This window comes from Oncorhynchus nerka, linkage group LG19, assembly GCF_034236695.1.
Source record: "Oncorhynchus nerka isolate Pitt River linkage group LG19, Oner_Uvic_2.0, whole genome shotgun sequence".
Lineage (NCBI taxonomy): Eukaryota > Metazoa > Chordata > Actinopteri > Salmoniformes > Salmonidae > Oncorhynchus > Oncorhynchus nerka.
In genome coordinates this window covers 33,422,427-33,446,213 of record NC_088414.1, presented here as the reverse complement: position 1 = coordinate 33,446,213, position 23,787 = coordinate 33,422,427, and the positions used below count along the sequence as shown (strand labels likewise).

The following is a 23,787-nucleotide window of genomic DNA, read 5'->3' as shown; positions in this document are numbered from 1 at the left end:
GGGGAATAGAGGTGGATGGATTGGGTGATAGAGGGGGATGGAGTGATAGAGGGGGATAGAGGGGATACAGTTGGGGTGATAGTGGGGGATAGATGGGGTGATTGAGGGGTGATAGATGGGGTGATAGAGGGAGGATAGATGGGGTGATAGAGGGGGATAAAACAGGGTGATAGAGGGGGTGGTGGGGTGATAGAGGGGGGATAGACAGGGTGATAGAGGGGTGATAGAGGGAGGATAGATGGGATGATAGAGGGAGGATATATGGGGTGATAGATGGGATGATAGAGGGAGGGTAGATGGGGTGATAGATGGAGGATAGATGGGGTGATAGGTGGGATGATAGAGGGAGGATAAATGGGATGATAGAGGAGTGATAGAGGGAGGATAGATTGGATGATAGAGGGGTGATAGAGGGAGGATAGATGGGATGATAGAGGGAGGATAGATGGGGTGATAGGTGGGATGATAGAGGGAGGATAAATGGGATGATAGAGGGGTGATAGAGGGAGGATAGATTGGATGATAGAGGGGTGATAGAGGGAGGATAGATGGGGTGATAGGTGGGATGATAGATGGGGTGATAGAGGGATGATAGAGGGAGGATATATGGGATGATATAGGGAGGATAGATGGGGTGATAGATGGGGTGATAGAGGAGGGGTGATAGATGGGGTGATAGATGGAGGATAGATGGGGTGATAGAGAGGGTGATAGAGGGGTGATAGATGGGGATAGATGGGGTGATAGATGGGGTGATAGATGGAGGATAGATGGGGTGATTGAGGGTGATAGATGGGGTGATAGAGGGGTGATAGATGGGGTGATAGATGGAGGATAGATGGGGTGATAGATGGGGTGATAGAGGGAGGATAGGTGGGGTGATAGAGGGGTGATAGAGGGGGGTGATAGATGGGGTGATAGATGGGGTGATAGAGGGAGGATAGGTGGGGGGATGATAGAGGGGTGATAGATGGTGAGTATAGATGGGGTGATAGAGGGGTGATAGAGGGGTGATAGATGGGGTGATAGAGGGGGGTGAGGATAGATGGGGTGATAGAGGGAGGATAAATGGGGATGATAGATGGGGTGATAGAGGGGTGAGGATAGGGGGGATGGGGGGTGATAGATGGGGTAGATAGAGGGGTGATATATGGGGTGATAGAGGGAGGATAGATAGATGGATGATAAAGGGATGATAGATGGGGTGATGAGAGGGGGATGATGGATAGGGGTGATAGAGGGGGATAGATATGATAGGGGTGATAGAGGGGTGATGATAGATGGGGGTGATGATAGGATAGGGGGATGATAGATAAATGGGGTGATAGAGGGGTGATAGATGGGGTGATAGATGGGGAGGGGTGATAGATGGAGGATAGATGGGGATGATAGAGGGGTGATAGATGGGGATAGATAGAGGGGGGTGATAGATGGGGTGATAGAGGGGTGATAGATGGGGATGATAGATGGAGGATAGATGGGGTGATTGAGGGGTGATGATAGAGGGGTGATAGATGGGGGGTGATAGATGGGGAGATGGAGGAGATGGGGTGATAGAGGGGTGATCGAGGGGGTGATAGATGGGGTGATAGATGGGGTGATAGAGGGGTGAGGATAGGTGGGGTGATAGAGGGAGGGGTGATAGAGGGATAGTGATAGATGGGGTGATAGAGGGAGGATAGGTGGGGTGATAGAGGGATAGGGGGTGATAGATAGATAGAGGGAGGATGGGGTGATAGATGGGGTGATAGAGGAGGATAGATGGGGTGATAGAGGGGTGATAGAGGGGTGATAGATGGGGTGATAGATGGGGTGATAGAGGGAGGATAGGTGGGGTGATAGATGGGGTGATAGAGGGGTGATATATGGGGTGATAGAGGGAGGATAGATGGGATGATAAAGGGATGATAGATGGGGTGATAGAGGGGTGATGGAGGGGTGATAGAGGGGTGATAGATGGGGTGATAGAGGGATGATAGATGGGGTGATAGAGGGGTAATGGAGGGGTGATGGAGGGGTGATAGATGGGATGATAGAGGGGGATAGACAGGGTGATAGAGGGGGTGGTGGGGTGATAGAGGGGGTATAGGCAGGGTGATAGAGGTAGATGGATATGGGTATGGGGGGATAGACAGGGTGATAGAGGGGGTGGTGGGGTTATAGAGGGGGATAGACAGGGTGATAGAGGGGGTGTTGGGGTGATAGAGGGGGATAGACAGGGTGATAGAGGGAGTGGTGGGGTGATAGAGGGGATAGACAGGGTGATAGAGGGAGTGGTGGGGTGATAGAGGGGGATAGACAGGGTGATAGAGGGGGGTGGTGGGGTGATAGAGGGGGATAGACAGGGTGATAGAGTGGGATGAGGATCAGTAGAAGGGGATAGGGAAAGGGGCTCTGAATTCACTTGACTGGAATGTTAATTCTATCAATGCAATGAAAGGATGAATGTGATTGACAGCGACTGAACAACAGTGGACAACTGAAGCATCATACAACTCTTTCTGTAAAGAATTAGATACGGGATTTAGGAGTGGAGAGAAAAACAGAATTATTAACAATTCATGTCTCACTACAATATATATATTGGTTTTATTATTTGTGTACTTGTTTTACATTTTACTGAATTGTTATTGACTAGTAACATTTCACGACAACATCTACTGAACTGTGTACATAACCAATAAACTTTGATTTTAATTGATTGACGCTAATTAAAGAAGACGTAGCCTAACAACAAATGAAACAGTCCAAGCAGAGTCCAAACAAAGAGAACAGTACCACCAAATGGTGCACTATGAAGAATCCCGAAAGAACAGAGAGGACTCACTTGCAGGAGAACTGATTGATACCATGTATGAAGTAACAGTCGCCGCCGTTCACGCAGTAGGCCTTCTCTGAGTCATTGCATCTTCTGGCATGGCCCGAGCCTGGAGACGGTGTGGTAGTTACTGCAGAGTAAGACAGAGTTACATGTTATTATAAACTGCGTGATTCCAGCACTGAATGCTGATTGGCTGAAAGCCATGGTATATCAGACCGTATACCATGGGTATGACAAAACAACATTTTTTTTTACTCTTCAAATTACATTGGTAACCAGTTTATAATAGCAATAAGGCACCTCTGTGGTTTGTGGTGCATGGCCAATATACCAAGGCTAAGGGCTGTATCCAGGCACTCAGCATTGTGTCATGCTTAAGAACAGCCCTTTGCCGTGGTATATTGTCCATACTGTATACCACACCCCCTCGGTCCTTAATGCTTAAATAACACAGCCATAACAGTACTGTAGACAGTTAGAGCTTTTGTTACTGGAGTTGAGATACAATGTATATTTTGTCAAATTATACTTGAAACTAAGAGGGCTCTGTACCGGGGAAATATGTAGAAGAGATGTCATATGTCTTAAAATACAGTGAAATATTCTACAATGTCATGAAGGTAAACTCATAGATACAGGTGCTGCAACTCCAGATGAAGTTTCTTATCAGGTCAATCACTTGTTGTTTTGTGAGTGATTTTATATACAATGCAAGACAGAAACAGTCATTTCACTCATTTCACTCATCCTCCACTTTAAACAGTCAGGTCTTTCCTTCCACGAATTGCATTGTCTCTCTCAGTAGTGTTGACACTGACTCAAGACGCTCAATGAGCAAAGATAAATATTTCCCCTTACAGAGCGTAAGAATCCTTGTTTATACCTCCGATTCAGATCTTTGGAATGGAATGACTGAATGTCACGCTGACTGTTGGTGTTGGAGTCATGCTTGGCCACGCAGTTGTGGGTAAACAGAGAGTACAGGAGGGGACTAAGCACGCACCCCTGAGGGGCCACTGTGTTGACGATCAGCATGGCAGATGTGTTTTGCCTTACTACCTGGGGGCGGCCCATCAGGAAGTACAGGATCCAGTTTCAGAGAGAGGTGTTTAGTCCCGTGGTCCTTAGCTTAGTGATGAGCTTTGAGGGCATTATGGTGTTGAACACTGAGCTGCAGTCAATTAACAGCATTCTCACATAGGTGTTCCTTTTATTCAAGTAGGAAAGGGCAGTGTGGAGTGCGATTGAGATTGTGTCATCTGTGGATCTGTTGGGGTGGTATGCAAATTGATGATGGTGTTGATGTGAGCCATGATGTGAGCTGATGTGTTGATGACCAGTGATGTGAGCCATGACCAGCCTTTCAAAGCACTTCATGGCTACCGACGTGAGTTTATTTATTTATTTTATTTCACCTTTATTTAACCAGGTAGGCAAGTTGAGAACAAGTTCTCATTTACAATTGCGACCTGGCCAAGATAAAGCAAAGCAGTTCGACAGATACAACGACACAGAGTTACACATGGAGTAAAACAAACATACAGTCAATAATACAGTATAAACAAGTCTATATACAATGTGAGCAAATGAGGTGAGAAGGGAGGTAAAGGCAAAAAAGGCCATGGTGGCAAAGTAAATACAATATAGCAAGTAAAACACTGGAATGGTAGTTTTGCAATGGAAGAATGTGCAAAGTAGAAATAAAAATAATGGGGTGCAAAGGAGCAAGCAAAATAAATTAATTAATTAAATACAGTTGGGAAAGAGGTAGTTGATTGGGCTAAATTATAGGTGGGCTATGTACAGGTCAGGTTAGCATCAATGTCTCTGTCTCAATTACAGGTCAGGTTAGCAGCAAGGTATTTATCTCTGTCTCTGTCCCAATTGAGTGCTACGGGGCGGTAGTCATTAAGGCAGGTTACCTTCGCTTTCTATGGTGGTCTGCTTGAAACATGAAGGTATTACAGACTTTGTCAGGGAGAGGTTGAAAATGTCAGAGAAGACACTTGCCAGTTGTTCTGCGCATGCTATAGGGAACGTCCTGGTAATCAGTCTGGCCTTGTGGCCTTGTGAATGTTGATCTGTTTAAAGGTCTTGCTCACATCGGCTAAGGAGAACGTGATCACACAGTCGTCAGGAACAGTTGGTGCTCTCATGCATGCTTCAGTGTTGCTTGATGCAAGCATAAAAGGCATTTAGCCCGTCTGATAGGCTCGTGTCACTGGGCAGCTCGCGGCTGGATTTCCCTTTGTAGGCCGTAATAGTTTGCCACGTGCAACGACGGGTGTAGTAGGATTCAATCTTAGTGTTGTATTGACATTTTGACTGTTTGATGGTTCGTCTGAGGGCATAGCGGGTTTTTTATAAGAATGATTATAAATTCAGTTGGTGCTATGGTCATAAGTCACAGTGGGCTGTTTACCATGGTGAGGATGTAATAACACACACACACACACATGACACGGAAACACACACAGACAGACACACAGTACAATTACCTTTTGTCACTGTGTTATCCACACTTTGAGCTCACTCATTCCAGTTATTGATGTAGATTGTTAATATTGGCATACACAGAGGGATATCGTTATAGGAAGAAAATGAGGAAGAGGGAGAAAGAAAGAAAGACCGGGACCAAGAGAAAGACATTGCTGCTAACCTGACCTGTAATTGGGACAGAGACATTGATGCTAACCTGACATGTAATTGGGACAGAGACAGAGATAAAAACATTGCTGCTAACCTGACCCTGTAATTGAGACAAAGACAGGGAGAAAGACATTGCTGCTAACCTGACCCTGTAATTGGGACAGAGACAGGGAGAAAGACATTGCTGCTAACCTGACCCTGTAATTGAGACAGAGACCTTGCTGCTAACCTAACCTGTAATTGGGACAGAGACAGAAATAATACCTTGCTGCTAACCTGACCCTGTAATTGAGACAGAGACAGGGAGAAAGACATTGCTGCTAACCTGACCCTGTAATTGAGACAGAGACAGGGAGAAAGACATTGCTGCTAACCTGACCCTGTAATTGAGACAGAGACAGAGACATTGATGCTAACCTGACCTGTAATTGGGACAGAGACATTGATGCTAACCTGACCTGTAATTGAGACAGAGACATTGATGCTAACCTGACCTGTAATTGAGACAGAGACATTGATGCTAACCTGACCTGTAATTGAGACAGAGACATTGATGCTAACCTGACCTGTAATTGAGACAGAGACATTGATGCTAACCTGACCTGTAATTGGGACAGAGACAGAGACATTGATGCTAACCTGACCTGTAATTGAGACAGAGGCAGAGACATTGATGCTAACCTGACCTGTAATTGAGACAGAGACAGGGAGAAAGACATTGTTGCTAACCTGACCTGTAATTGAGACAGAGACTGGGAGAAAGACATTGCTGCTAACCTGACCCTGTAATTGAGACAGAGACAGGGAGAAAGACATTGCTGCTAACCTGACCCTGTAATTGGGACAGAGACAGAGACCTTGCTGCTAACCTGACCTGTAATTGAGACAGAGACAGGGAGAAAGACATTGCTGCTAACCTGAACTGTAATTGAGACAGAGACAGAGATAAAGACATTGCTGCTAACCTGACCCTGTAATTGAGACAGAGACAGGGAGAAAGACATTGCTGCTAACCTGACCCTGTAATTGGGACAGAGACAGAGACCTTGCTGCTAACCTGACCCTGTAATTGAGACAGAGACAGGGAGAAAGACATTGCTGCTAACCTGACCTGTAATTGGGACAGAGACAGGGAGAAAGACATTGCTGCTAACCTGACCCTGTAATTGAGACAGAGACAGGGAGAAAGACATTGCTGCTAACCGGACCCTGTAATTGGGACAGAGACAGGGAGAAAGACATTGCTGCTAACCTGACCCTGTAATTGAGACAGAGACAGAGACCTTGCTGCTAACCTGACCTGTAATTGGGACAGAGACAGAGATAATACCTTGCTGCTAACCTGACCTGTAATTGAGACAGAGACAGAGACATTGATGCTAACCTGACCTGTAATAGAGACAGAGATAATACCTTGCTGCTAACCTGACCTGTAATTGAGACAGAGACAGAGATAAAGACATTACTGCTAACCTGACCTGTAATTGAGCCAGAGACATTGCTGCTAACCTGACCTGTAATTGAGACAGAGACAGAGACATTGATGCTAACCTGACCTGTAATTGGGACAGAGACAGAGACATTGATGCTAACCTGACCTGTAATTGAGACAGAGACATTGATCCTAACCTAACCTGTAATTGGGACAGAGACAGAGACATTGATGCTAACCTGACCTGTAATCGAGACAGAGACATTGATCCTAACCTGACCTGTAATTGAGACAGAGACAGAGACATTGATGCTAACCTGACCTGTAATTGGGACAGAGACAGAGACATTGATGCTAACCTGACCTGTAATTGAGACAGAGACATTGATGCTAACCTGACCTGTAATTGGGACAGAGACAGATACATTGATGCTAACCTGACCTGTAATTGAGACAGAGACAGGGAGAAAGACATTGCTGCTAACCTGACCCTGTAATTGAGACAGAGACAGAGACATTGATGCTAACCTGACCTGTAACTGGGACAGAGACATTGATGCTAACCTGACCTGTAATTGAGACAGAGACATTGATGCTAACCTGACCTGTAATTGAGACAGAGACATTGATGCTAACCTGACCTGTAATTGAGACAGAGACATTGATGCTAACCTGACCTGTAATTGAGACAGAGACATTGATGCTAACCTGACCTGTAATTGGGACAGAGACAGAGACATTGATGCTAACCTGACCTGTAATTGAGACAGAGGCAGAGACATTGATGCTAACCTGACCTGTAATTGAGACAGAGACAGGGAGAAAGACATTGTTGCTAACCTGACCTGTAATTGAGACAGAGACTGGGAGAAAGACATTGCTGCTAACCTGACCCTGTAATTGAGACAGAGACATTGATGCTAACCTGACCTGTAATTGGGACAGAGACAGATACATTGATGCTAACCTGACCTGTAATTGAGACAGAGACAGGGAGAAAGACATTGCTGCTAACCTGACCCTGTAATTGAGACAGAGACAGAGACATTGATGCTAACCTGACCTGTAACTGGGACAGAGACATTGATGCTAACCTGACCTGTAATTGAGACAGAGACATTGATGCTAACCTGACCTGTAATTGAGACAGAGACATTGATGCTAACCTGACCTGTAATTGAGACAGAGACATTGATGCTAACCTGACCTGTAATTGAGACAGAGACATTGATGCTAACCTGACCTGTAATTGGGACAGAGACAGAGACATTGATGCTAACCTGACCTGTAATTGAGACAGAGGCAGAGACATTGATGCTAACCTGACCTGTAATTGAGACAGAGACAGGGAGAAAGACATTGTTGCTAACCTGACCTGTAATTGAGACAGAGACTGGGAGAAAGACATTGCTGCTAACCTGACCCTGTAATTGAGACAGAGACAGGGAGAAAGACATTGCTGCTAACCTGACCCTGTAATTGGGACAGAGACAGAGACCTTGCTGCTAACCTGACCTGTAATTGAGACAGAGACAGGGAGAAAGACATTGCTGCTAACCTGAACTGTAATTGAGACAGAGACAGAGATAAAGACATTGCTGCTAACCTGACCCTGTAATTGGGACAGAGACAGAGACCTTGCTGCTAACCTGACCCTGTAATTGAGACAGAGACAGGGAGAAAGACATTGCTGCTAACCTGACCTGTAATTGGGACAGAGACAGGGAGAAAGACATTGCTGCTAACCTGACCCTGTAATTGAGACAGAGACAGGGAGAAAGACATTGCTGCTAACCTGACCCTGTAATTGGGACAGAGACAGGGAGAAAGACATTGCTGCTAACCTGACCCTGTAATTGAGACAGAGACAGAGACCTTGCTGCTAACCTGACCTGTAATTGGGACAGAGACAGAGATAATACCTTGCTGCTAACCTGACCTGTAATTGAGACAGAGACAGAGACATTGATGCTAACCTGACCTGTAATAGAGACAGAGATAATACCTTGCTGCTAACCTGACCTGTAATTGAGACAGAGACAGAGATAAAGACATTACTGCTAACCTGACCTGTAATTGAGCCAGAGACATTGCTGCTAACCTGACCTGTAATTGAGACAGAGACAGAGACATTGATGCTAACCTGACCTGTAATTGGGACAGAGACAGAGACATTGATGCTAACCTGACCTGTAATTGAGACAGAGACATTGATCCTAACCTGACCTGTAATTGAGACAGAGACATTGATGCTAACCTAACCTGTAATTGGGACAGAGACAGAGACATTGATGCTAACCTGACCTGTAATCGAGACAGAGACATTGATCCTAACCTGACCTGTAATTGAGACAGAGACAGAGACATTGATGCTAACCTGACCTGTAATTGGGACAGAGACAGAGACATTGATGCTAACCTGACCTGTAATTGAGACAGAGACATTGATGCTAACCTGACCTGTAATTGGGACAGAGACAGATACATTGATGCTAACCTGACCTGTAATTGAGACAGAGACATTGATCCTAACCTGACCTGTAATTGAGACAGAGACATTGATGCTAACCTGACCTGTAATTGGGACAGAGACATTGATGCTAACCTGACCTGTAATTGAGACAGAGACATTGATGCTAACCTGACCTGTAATTGAGACAGAGACATTGATGCTAACCTGGCCTGTAATTGAGACAGAGACATTGATGCTAACCTGACCTGTAATTGGGACAGAGACAGAGACATTGATGCTAACCTGACCTGTAATTGAGACAGAGGCAGAGACATTGATGCTAACCTGACCTGTAATTGAGACAGAGACATTGATGCTAACCTGACCTGTAATTGAGACAGAGACATTGATGCTAACCTGGCCTGTAATTGAGACAGAGACATTGATGCTAACCTGACCTGTAATTGGGACAGAGACAGAGACATTGATGCTAACCTGACCTGTAATTGAGACAGAGGCAGAGACATTGATGCTAACCTGACCTGTAATTGAGACAGAGACAGGGAGAAATACATTGATGCTAACCTGAACTGTAATTGAGACAGAGACAGGGAGAAAGACATTGCTGCTAACCTGACCCTGTAATTGGGACAGAGACAGGGAGAAAGACATTGATGCTAACCTGACCTGTAATTGGGACAGAGACAGAGATAAAGACATTGCTGCTAACCTGACCCTGTAATTGAGACAGAGACAGGGAGAAAGACATTGCTGCTAACCTGACCCTGTAATTGGGACAGAGACAGAGACCTTGCTGCTAACCTGACCCTGTAATTGAGACAGAGACAGGGAGAAAGACATTGCTGCTAACCTGACCTGTAATTGGGACAGAGACAGGGAGAAAGACATTGCTGCTAACCTGACCCTGTAATTGAGACAGAGACAGGGAGAAAGACATTGCTGCTAACCTGACCCTGTAATTGGGACAGAGACAGGGAGAAAGACATTGCTGCTAACCTGACCCTGTAATTGAGACAGAGACAGAGACATTGATGCTAACCTGATCTGTAATAGAGACAGAGATAATACCTTGCTGCTAACCTGACCTGTAATTGAGACAGAGACAGAGATAAAGACATTACTGCTAACCTGACCTGTAATTGAGCCAGAGACATTGCTGCTAACCTGACCTGTAATTGAGACAGAGACAGAGACATTGATGCTAACCTGACCTGTAATTGGGACAGAGACAGAGACATTGATGCTAACCTGACCTGTAATTGAGACAGAGACATTGATCCTAACCTGACCTGTAATTGAGACAGAGACATTGATGCTAACCTAACCTGTAATTGGGACAGAGACAGAGACATTGATGCTAACCTGACCTGTAATCGAGACAGAGACATTGATCCTAACCTGACCTGTAATTGAGACAGAGACATTGCTGCTAACCTGACCTGTAATTGAGACAGAGACAGAGACATTGATGCTAACCTGACCTGTAATAAAGACAGAGACATTGATGCTAACCTGACCTGTAATTGGGACAGAGACAGAGACATTGATGCTAACCTGACCTGTAATTGAGACAGAGACATTGATGCTAACCTGACCTGTAATTGGGACAGAGACAGAGACATTGATGCTAACCTGACCTGTAATTGAGACAGAGGCAGAGACATTGATGCTAACCTGACCTGTAATTGGGACAGAGACATTGATGCTAACCTGACCTGTAATTGGGACAGAGACAGAGACATTGATGCTAACCTGACCTGTAATTGGGACAGAGAAAGAGACATTGATGCTAACCTGACCTGTAATTGAGACAGAGACATTGATGCTAACCTGACCTGTAATTGGGACAGAGACAGAGACATTGATGCTAACCTGACCTGTAATTGAGACAGAGACATTGATGCTAACCTGACCTGTAATTGAGACAGAGACATTGATCCTAACCTGACCTATAATTGGGACAGAGACAGAGACATTGATGCTAACCTGACCTGTAATCGAGACAGAGACATTGATCCTAACCTGACCTGTAATTGAGACAGAGACATTGATGCTAACCTGACCTGTAATTGAGACAGAGACAGAGACATTGATGCTAACCTGACCTGTAATAGAGACAGAGATAATACCTTGCTGCTAACCTGACCTGTAATTGAGACAGAGACATTGATCCTAACCTGACCTGTAATTGAGACAGAGACAGAGACATTGATGCTAACCTGACCTGTAATAGAGACAGAGATAATACCTTGCTGCTAACCTGACCTGTAATTGAGACAGAGACATTGATCCTAACCTGACCTGTAATTGAGACAGAGACATTGATGCTAACCTGACCTGTAATTGAGACAGAGACAGAGACATTGATGCTAACCTGACCTGTAATAGAGACAGAGATAATACCTTGCTGCTAACCTGACCTGTAATTGAGACAGAGACAGAGATAAAGACATTGCTGCTAACCTGACCCTGTAATTGAGACAGAGACAGGGAGAAAGACATTGCTGCTAACCTGACCCTGTAATTGAGACAGAGACAGGGAGAAAGACATTGCTGCTAACCTGACCTGTAATTGGGACAGAGACAGGGAGAAAGACATTGCTGCTAACCTGACCCTGTAATTGAGACAGAGACAGGGAGAAAGACAATGCTGCTAACCTGACCCTGTAATTGGGACAGAGACAGGGAGAAAGACATTGCTGCTAACCTGACCCTGTAATTGAGACAGAGACAGAGACCTTGCTGCTAACCTGACCTGTAATTGGGACAGAGACAGAGATAATACCTTGCTGCTAACCTGACGTGTAATTGAGACAGAGACAGAGACATTGATGCTAACCTGACCTGTAATAGAGACAGAGATAAAGACATTACTGCTAACCTGACCTGTAATTGAGCCAGAGACATTGCTGCTAACCTGACCTGTAATTGAGACAGAGACAGAGACATTGATGCTAACCTGACCTGTAATTGGGACAGAGACAGAGACATTGATGCTAACCTGACCTGTAATCGAGATAGAGACATTGATCCTAACCTGACCTGTAATTGAGACAGAGACATTGATGCTAACCTGACCTGTAATTGAGACAGAGACATTGATGCTAACCTGACCTGTAATTGAGACAGAGACAGAGACATTGATGCTAACCTGACCTGTAATTGAGACAGAGACATTGATGCTAACCTGACCTGTAATTGAGACAGAGACATTGATGCTAACCTGACCTGTAATTGAGACAGAGACATTGATGCTAACCTGACCTGTAATTGAGACAGAGACAGAGATAAAGACATTGCTGCTAACCTGACCCTGTAATTGAGACAGAGACATTGATCCTAACCTGACCTGTAATTGAGACAGAGACATTGATGCTAACCTGACCTGTAATTGGGACAGAGACAGAGACATTGATGCTAACCTGACCTGTAATTGAGACAGAGACATTGATCCTAACCTGACCTGTAATTGAGACAGAGACATTGATGCTAACCTGACCTGTAATTGAGACAGAGACAGAGACCTTGCTGCTAACCTGACCCTGTAATTGAGACAGAGACAGGGAGAAAGACATTGCTGCTAACCTGACCTGTAATTGGGACAGAGACAGGGAGAAAGACATTGCTGCTAACCTGACCCTGTAATTGAGACAGAGACAGGGAGAAAGACATTGCTGCTAACCTGACCCTGTAATTGGGACAGAGACAGGGAGAAAGACATTGCTGCTAACCTGACCCTGTAATTGAGACAGAGACAGAGACATTGATGCTAACCTGATCTGTAATAGAGACAGAGATAATACCTTGCTGCTAACCTGACCTGTAATTGAGACAGAGACAGAGATAAAGACATTACTGCTAACCTGACCTGTAACCAGAGACATTGCTGCTAACCTGACCTGTAATTGAGACAGAGACAGAGACATTGATGCTAACCTGACCTGTAATTGGGACAGAGACAGAGACATTGATGCTAACCTGACCTGTAATTGAGACAGAGACATTGATCCTAACCTGACCTGTAATTGAGACAGAGACATTGATGCTAACCTAACCTGTAATTGGGACAGACAGAGACATTGATGCTAACCTGACCTGTAATCGAGACAGAGACATTGATCCTAACCTGACCTGTAATTGAGACAGAGACATTGCTGCTAACCTGACCTGTAATTGAGACAGAGACAGAGACATTGATGCTAACCTGACCTGTAATAAAGACAGAGACATTGATGCTAACCTGACCTGTAATTGGGACAGAGACAGAGACATTGATGCTAACCTGACCTGTAATTGAGACAGAGACATTGATGCTAACCTGACCTGTAATTGGGACAGAGACAGAGACATTGATGCTAACCTGACCTGTAATTGAGACAGAGGCAGAGACATTGATGCTAACCTGACCTGTAATTGGGACAGAGACATTGATGCTAACCTGACCTGTAATTGGGACAGAGACAGAGACATTGATGCTAACCTGACCTGTAATTGGGACAGAGAAAGAGACATTGATGCTAACCTGACCTGTAATTGAGACAGAGACATTGATGCTAACCTGACCTGTAATTGGGACAGAGACATTGATGCTAACCTGACCTGTAATTGAGACAGAGACATTGATGCTAACCTGACCTGTAATTGAGACAGAGACATTGATCCTAACCTGACCTGTAATTGGGACAGAGACAGAGACATTGATGTTAACCTGACCTGTAATCGAGACAGAGACATTGATCCTAACCTGACCTGTAATTGAGACAGAGACATTGATGCTAACCTGACCTGTAATTGAGACAGAGACAGAGACATTGATGCTAACCTGACCTGTAATAGAGACAGAGACATTGCTGCTAACCTGACCTGTAATTGAGACAGAGACATTGATCCTAACCTGACCTGTAATTGAGACAGAGACAGAGACATTGATGCTAACCTGACCTGTAATAGAGACAGAGATAATACCTTGCTGCTAACCTGACCTGTAATTGAGACAGAGACATTGATCCTAACCTGACCTGTAATTGAGACAGAGACATTGATGCTAACCTGACCTGTAATTGAGACAGAGACAGAGACATTGATGCTAACCTGACCTGTAATAGAGACAGAGATAATACCTTGCTGCTAACCTGACCTGTAATTGAGACAGAGACAGAGATAAAGACATTGCTGCTAACCTGACCCTGTAATTGAGACAGAGACAGGGAGAAAGACATTGCTGCTAACCTGACCCTGTAATTGAGACAGAGACAGGGAGAAAGACATTGCTGCTAACCTGACCTGTAATTGGGACAGAGACAGGGAGAAAGACATTGCTGCTAACCTGACCCTGTAATTGAGACAGAGACAGGGAGAAAGACAATGCTGCTAACCTGACCCTGTAATTGGGACAGAGACAGGGAGAAAGACATTGCTGCTAAACTGACCCTGTAATTGAGACAGAGACAGAGACCTTGCTGCTAACCTGACCTGTAATTGGGACAGAGACAGAGATAATACCTTGCTGCTAACCTGACCTGTAATTGAGACAGAGACAGAGACATTGATGCTAACCTGACCTGTAATAGAGACAGAGATAAAGACATTACTGCTAACCTGACCTGTAATTGAGCCAGAGACATTGCTGCTAACCTGACCTGTAATTGAGACAGAGACAGAGACATTGATGCTAACCTGACCTGTAATTGGGACAGAGACAGAGACATTGATGCTAACCTGACCTGTAATCGAGACAGAGACATTGATCCTAACCTGACCTGTAATTGAGACAGAGACATTGATGCTAACCTGACCTGTAATTGAGACAGAGACATTGATGCTAACCTGACCTGTAATTGAGACAGAGACAGAGACATTGATGCTAACCTGACCTGTAATTGAGACAGAGACATTGATGCTAACCTGACCTGTAGAGACAGAGACATTGATGCTAACCTGACCTGTAATTGAGACAGAGACATTGATGCTAACCTGACCTGTAATTGAGACAGAGACAGAGATAAAGACATTACTGCTAACCTGACCCTGTAATTGAGACAGAGACATTGATCCTAACCTGACCTGTAATTGAGACAGAGACATTGATGCTAACCTGACCTGTAATTGGGACAGAGACAGAGACATTGATGCTAACCTGACCTGTAATTGAGACAGAGACATTGATCCTAACCTGACCTGTAATTGAGACAGAGACATTGATGCTAACCTGACCTGTAATTGAGACAGAGGCAGAGACATTGATGCTAACCTGACCTGTAATTGAGACAGAGACATTGATGCTAACCTGACCTGTAATTGAGACAGAGACATTGATGCTAACCTGACCTGTAATTGAGACAGAGACATTGATGCTAACCTGACCTGTAATTGAGACAGAGACATTGATGCTAACCTGACCTGTAATTGAGACAGAGACATTGATGCTAACCTGACCTGTAATTGAGACAGAGACATTGATGCTAACCTGACCTGTAATTGAGACAGAGACATTGATGCTAACCTGACCTGTAATTGAGACAGAGACATTGATGCTAACCTGACCTGTAATTGAGACAGAGACATTGATGCTAACCTGACCTGTAATTGGGACAGAGACAGAGACATTGATGCTAACCTGACCTGTAATTGAGACAGAGGCAGAGACATTGATGCTAACCTGACCTGTAATTGAGACAGAGACAGAGACATTGATGCTAACCTGACCTGTAATTGAGACAGAGACATTGATGCTAACCTGACCTGTAATTGAGACAGAGACAGAGATAAAGACATTGCTGCTAACCTGACCCTGTAATTGAGACAGAGACATTGATGCTAACCTGACCTGTAATTGAGACAGAGCCATTGATGCTAACCTGACCTGTAATTGGGACAGAGACAGAGACAGAGACATTGCTGCTAACCTGACCTGTAATTGGGACAGAGACAGAGACATTGATGCTAACCTGAACTGTAATTGGGACAGAGACATTGATGCTAACCTGACCTGTAATTGAGACAGAGACATTGATGCTAACCTGACCTGTAATTGAGACAGAGACATTGATGCTAACCTGACCTGTAATTGAGACAGAGACATTGATGCTAACCTGACCTGTAATTGAGACAGAGACATTGATGCTAACCTGACCTGTAATTGAGACAGAGACATTGATGCTAACCTGACCTGTAATTGAGACAGAGACATTGATGCTAACCTGACCTGTAATTGGGACAGAGACAGAGACATTGATGCTAACCTGACCTGTAATTGAGACAGAGGCAGAGACATTGATGCTAACCTGACCTGTAATTGAGACAGAGGCAGAGACATTGATGCTAACCTGACCTGTAATTGAGACAAAGACATTGATGCTAACCTGACCTGTAATTGAGACAGAGACATTGATGCTAACCTGACCTGTAATTGAGACAGAGACATTGATGCTAACCTGACCTGTAATTGAGACAGAGGCAGAGACATTGATGCTAACCTGACCTGTAATTGGGACAGAGACATTGATGCTAACCTGACCTGTAATTGGGACAGAGACAGAGACATTGATGCTAACCTGACCTGTAATTGGGACAGAGAAAGAGACATTGATGCTAACCTGACCTGTAATAAAGACAGAGACATTGATGCTAACCTGACCTGTAATTGGGACAGAGACAGAGACATTGATGCTAACCTGACCTGTAATTGAGACAGAGACATTGATGCTAACCTGACCTGTAATTGGGACAGAGACAGAGACATTGATGCTAACCTGACCTGTAATTGAGACAGAGGCAGAGACATTGATGCTAACCTGACCTGTAATTGAGACAGAGACAGAGACATTGATGCTAACCTGACCTGTAATTGAGACAGAGACATTGATGCTAACCTGACCTGTAATTGAGACAGAGACATTGATGCTAACCTGACCTGTAATTGAGACAGAGGCAGAGACATTGATGCTAACCTGACCTGTAATTGGGACAGAGACATTGATGCTAACCTGACCTGTAATTGGGACAGAGACAGAGACATTGATGCTAACCTGACCTGTAATTGGGACAGAGAAAGAGACATTGATGCTAACCTGACCTGTAATTGAGACAGAGACATTGATGCTAACCTGACCTGTAATTGGGACAGAGACAGAGACATTGATGCTAACCTGACCTGTAATTGAGACAGAGACATTGATGCTAACCTGACCTGTAATTGGGACAGAGACAGAGACATTGATGCTAACCTGACCTGTAATTGAGACAGAGGCAGAGACATTGATGCTAACCTGACCTGTAATTGAGACAGAGACAGAGACATTGATGCTAACCTGACCTGTAATTGAGACAGAGACATTGATGCTAACCTTACCTGTAATTGAGACAGAGACATTGATGCTAACCTGACCTGTAATTGAGACAGAGACAGAGATAAAGACATTGCTGCTAACCTGACCCTGTAATTGAGACAGAGACAGAGACATTGATGCTAACCTGACCTGTAATTGGGACAGAGACAGAGACATTGATGCTAACCTGACCTGTAATTGAGACAAAGACATTGATGCTAACCTGACCTGTAATTGAGACAGAGACATTGATGCTAACCTGACCTGTAATTGAGACAGAGACATTGATGCTAACCTGACCTGTAATTGAGACAGAGGCAGAGACATTGATGCTAACCTGACCTGTAATTTGGACAGAGAAAGAGACATTGATGCTAACCTGACCTGTAATTGAGACAGAGACATTGATGCTAACCTGACCTGTAATTGGGACAGAGACAGAGACATTGATGCTAACCTGACCTGTAATTGGGACAGAGAAAGAGACATTGATGCTAACCTGACCTGTAATTGAGACAGAGACATTGATGCTAACCTGACCTGTAATTGGGACAGAGACAGAGACATTGATGCTAACCTGACCTGTAATTGAGACAGAGACATTGATGCTAACCTGACCTGTAATTGGGACAGAGACAGAGACATTGATGCTAACCTGACCTGTAATTGAGACAGAGGCAGAGACATTGATGCTAACCTGACCTGTAATTGAGACAGAGACATTGATGCTAACCTGACCTGTAATTGAGACAGAGACATTGATGCTAACCTGACCTGTAATTGAGACAGATACATTGATGCTAACCTGACCTGTAATTGAGACAGAGACAGAGATAAAGACATTGCTGCTAACCTGACCCTGTAATTGAGACAGAGACATTGATGCTAACCTGACCTGTAATTGGGACAGAGACAGAGACATTGATGCTAACCTGACCTGTAATTGAGACAGAGACATTGATGCTAACCTGACCTGTAATTGAGACAGAGACATTGATGCTAACGTGACCTGTAATTGAGACAGAGACATTGATGCTAACCTGACCTGTAATTGAGACAGAGCCATTGATGCAGCCCTGACCTGTAATTGGGACAGAGACAGAGACATTGCTGCTAACCTGACCTGTAATTGAGACAGAGACATTGATGCTAACCTGACCTGTAATTGGGACATAGACAGAGACATTGATGCTAACCTGACCTGTAATTGAGACAGAGGCAGAGACATTGATGCTAACCTGACCTGTAATTGAGACAGAGACAGAGACATTGATGCTAACCTGACCTGTAATTGAGACAGAGACATTGATGCTAACCTGACCTGTAATTGAGACAGAGACATTGATGCTAACCTGACCTGTAATTGAGACAGAGACATTGATGCTAAGCTGACCTGTAATTGAGACAGAGACAGAGATAAAGACATTGCTGCTAACCTGACCCTGTAATTGAGACAGAGACATTGATCCTAACCTGACCTGTAATTGAGACAGAGACATTGATGCTAACCTGACCTGTAATTGGGACAGAGACAGAGACATTGATGCTAACCTGACCTGTAATTGAGACAGAGACATTGATCCTAACCTGACCTGTAATTGAGACAGAGACATTGATGCTAACCTGACCTGTAATTGGGACAGAGACAGAGACATTGATGCTAACCTGACCTGTAATTGGGACAGAGACATTGATGCTAACCTGACCTGTAATTGAGACAGAGACATTGATGCTAAACTGACCTGTAATTGAGACAGAGACATTGATGCTAACCTGACCTGTAATTGAGACAGAGACATTGATGCTAACCTGACCTGTAATTGAGACAGAGACATTGATGCTAACCTGACCTGTAATTGAGACAGAGACATTGATGCTAACCTGACCTGTAATTGAGACAGAGACATTGATGCTAACCTGACCTGTAATTGAGACAGAGACATTGATGCTAACCTGACCTGTAATTGGGACAGAGACAGAGACATTGATGCTAACCTGACCTGTAATTGAGACAGAGGCAGAGACATTGATGCTAACCTGACCTGTAATTGAGACAGAGACAGAGACATTGATGCTAACCTGACCTGTAATTGAGACAGAGACAGAGATAAAGACATTGCTGCTAACCTGACCCTGTAATTGAGACAGAGACATTGATGCTAACCTGACCTGTAATTGAGACAGAGCCATTGATGCTAACCTGACCTGTAATTGAGACAGAGCCATTGATGCAGCCCTGACTTGTAATTGGGACAGAGACAGAGACATTGCTGCTAACCTGACCTGTAATTGAGACAGAGACATTGATGCTAACCTGACCTGTAATTGGGACAGAGACAGAGACATTGATGCTAACCTGACCTGTAATTGGGACAGAGACAGAGACATTGATGCTAACCTGACCTGTAATTGAGACAGAGACATTGCTGCTAACCTGACCTGTAATTAGGATAGAGACAGAGACATTGATGCTAACCTGACCTGTAATTGAGACAGAGACAGAGACATTGATGCTAACCTGACCTGTAATTGAGACAGAGACAGAGACATTGATGCTAACCTGACCTGTAATTGAGACAGAGACAGAGACATTGATGCTAACCTGACCTGTAATTGAGACAGAGACAGAGACATTGATGCTAACCTGACCTGTAATTGGGACAGAGACAGAGACATTGCTGCTAACCTGATCTGTAACTGGGACAGAGACAGAGACATTGATGCTAACCTGATCTGTAATTGGGACAGAGACAGAGACATTTCTGCTAACCTGACCTGTAATTGAGACAGAGACATTGATGCTAACCTGACCTGTAATTGAGACAGAGACATTGATGCTAACCTGACCTGTAATTGAGACAGAGACATTGATGCTAACCTGACCTGTAATTGAGACAGAGCCATTGATGCTAACCTGACCTGTAATTGAGACAGAGCCATTGATGCAGCCCTGACCTGTAATTGGGACAGAGACAGAGACATTGCTGCTAACCTGACCTGTAATTGAGACAGAGACATTGATGCTAACCTGACCTGTAATTGGGACAGAGACAGAGACATTGATGCTAACCTGACCTGTAATTGGGACAGAGACAGAGACATTGATGCTAACCTGACCTGTAATTGAGACAGAGACATTGCTGCTAACCTGACCTGTAATTAGGATAGAGACAGAGACATTGATGCTAACCTGACCTGTAATTGAGACAGAGACAGAGACATTGATGCTAACCTGACCTGTAATTGAGACAGAGACAGAGACATTGATGCTAACCTGACCTGTAATTGAGACAGAGACAGAGACATTGATGCTAACCTGACCTGTAATTGAGACAGAGACAGAGACATTGATGCTAACCTGACCTGTAATTGGGACAGAGACAGAGACATTGCTGCTAACCTGATCTGTAACTGGGACAGAGACAGAGACATTGATGCTAACCTGATCTGTAATTGGGACAGAGACAGAGACATTTCTGCTAACCTGACCTGTAATTGGGACAGAGACAGAGACATTGATGCTAACCTGACCTGTAATTGAGACAGAGACATTGATGCTAACCTGACCTGTAATTGAGACAGAGACATTGATGCTAACCTGACCTGTAATTGAGACAGAGACATTGATGCTAACCTGACCTGTAATTGAGACAGAGGCAGAGACATTGATGCTAACCTGACCTGTAATTGGGACAGAGACAGATACATTGATGCTAACCTGACCTGTAATTGAGACAGAGACATTGATGCTAACCTGACCTGTAATTGGGACAGAGACAGAGACATTGATGCTAACCTGACCTGTAATTGAGACAGAGACATTGATGCTAACCTGACCTGTAATTGAGACAGAGACATTGATGCTAACCTGACCTGTAATTGAGACAGAGACATTGCTGCTAACCTGACCTGTAATTGGGACAGAGACAGAGACATTGATGCTAACCTGACCTGTAAGTAGGATAGAGACAGAGACATTGATGCTAACCTGATCTGTAATTGGGACAGAGACAGAGACATTGATGCTAACCTGACCTGTAATTGAGACAGAGACAGAGACATTGATGCTAACCTGATCTGTAACTGGGACAGAGACAGAGACATTGATGCTAACCTGACCTGTAATTGGGACAGAGACAGAGACATTGATGCTAACCTGACCTCTAATTGAGACAGAGACAGAGACATTGATGCTAACCTAACCTGTATAGGGCGTGATTTGGGGTGTGCAGTCTATGTTCGTTTTTCTATATTTTCTATTTCTGTGTTTGGCCTGATATGGTTCTCAATCAGGGGCAGCTGTCTATCGTTGTCCCTGATTGAGAACCATATTTAGGTAGCCTGTTTTCCTTTGGTTTTGTGGGTGGTTATTTTGTTCCGGTTGTCACTTTGTTGTTTTTTGCTATTTTTGAAGTGTTCCGTTTCTTATTAAAAAGATGAACACTAACCACGCTGCGCTTTGGTCCTCTGCTTCTTCCCACGACAGCCGTTACAATGCCTGAAATTATTGTTATTATTATTAAACAATTATTGTGATTAAAAATATTTTCGCTGAATTTTGCCCCTAAAATATTAACTCCATCAGTGATGTAGTTGACGATTATTGAAGTATTTTCTATGCTAGACCTAAGGGATAATACATGTTGATTTCTGTTCTAAATGTAGAAAAACTGGCCCTGGAGCATGTTAGAGCTATAAAACAAAACAGAAAGAAGTTTGGAGATTTGTGTTACATATTTGAAAAATCAAATGTTTGAATTAAACAATCAAGGCCATGAAACACTTGTTGGACAATAACAGTACAAATGAACTGCCTTTTATGGTGTCTGACAGAGTCGACATAATCCAGTTAGTTGCATTTTATGACAGGAGGTTGACCCTTTACATGCAATGATAACTGATACTTTGGTCTATCAAAATATACATTTCAAATTGTGTTAATATGAAGACACATATTTGTGGATCTTTCAAGAATCCCTGAGCTCTAAAACAGCAACGTTTTCTGCTAAACTACGCTGCGCCACTGCATGGAACCTCTTCTGAAGCTAAATACATATATTGCAGAAACCGTTGTCAATGGTCAATAATCCACAATCCCAATAGGAATACTTTTTCTCTGAAAGGGCACAAAGCTTGAGCTAGAATTGACGATACATCACTGCAGTTAGAGAAACCTATAGCAACAAATCAGACCAAAAATATATTGTGTGACGGACTAATTGTACTGGTCGGAAGATCCCCCTGGCCCCTCAAATCCACAGTTCTCTCACTCACTGTCCATTACATTACATGGCAGGGGATTGGAAGAAGGGCACAAAACATCCCCGAACAAAAGCACCATACACTTTACTAATAACAGTGTTCTCTGTAGCTTGCACAATACATAGATGGACACTGGCCCAAGTCCAGCTGTGTAGTGTGCAGTAGTATCTGTCTCTGAGAGGAGCGGAGCTGCTCCGGCCTTGCCAGGAGGGAGACAGTTTATAGTACCCAGGCTCTTCTACTTGTTTATCTGTGAGGAGAACTAATGACATGGGTTAACCACTGCACATGAAACTTATTTGGAGCAGGAGCGCTTGTGTCTTTTAAAGGAAGCTTAGTTGTAAATCATGCTACCACATGCTCTCTCATCCGTTATGTCAAAGTTTATGATCCTCTCTTATTGTCTTGTTGACTTAACTCTTGTGTGAGGGGATTCCAAATGTCCAAATGCATCATTGTGATATATGAGAACTGTTATCCGGATAATATAGCAAATCCTTTTTTTAAAGTTACAAAAGCTGTGCCATTCAGAGAAGAGACTGTGGTGAATCAGACGGTATGTACATTCGGCACCAGTCTGTGTTTGTGGAATACATAAAGACAGTGTAGAACTAGTGTAGAATTAGTGTAAAACACCAAATATGTTGTAGATGGTTGAGTAACACTCCCACACTGTTAATATCATCCTGTTACCCAAAGCTTTCTGCTCCATTACTAACCCCTCTGTAGACTAACATCACTACCAATTAGATTTGTATTAGTTGTTGCGTTATTGGATTATAGGTGATTTAAGTGTCTTTGATAATCAGTGAAGCCAGGGTGC

General features: G+C 43.9%; 1 pseudogene; it reads right to left on the bottom strand.

The window, feature by feature from the left end:
- LOC115146947 (pro-neuregulin-2, membrane-bound isoform-like) overlaps window positions 1–23,787 on the bottom strand; it is a 134,914-nt pseudogene that overhangs the window by 53,246 nt on the left and 57,881 nt on the right.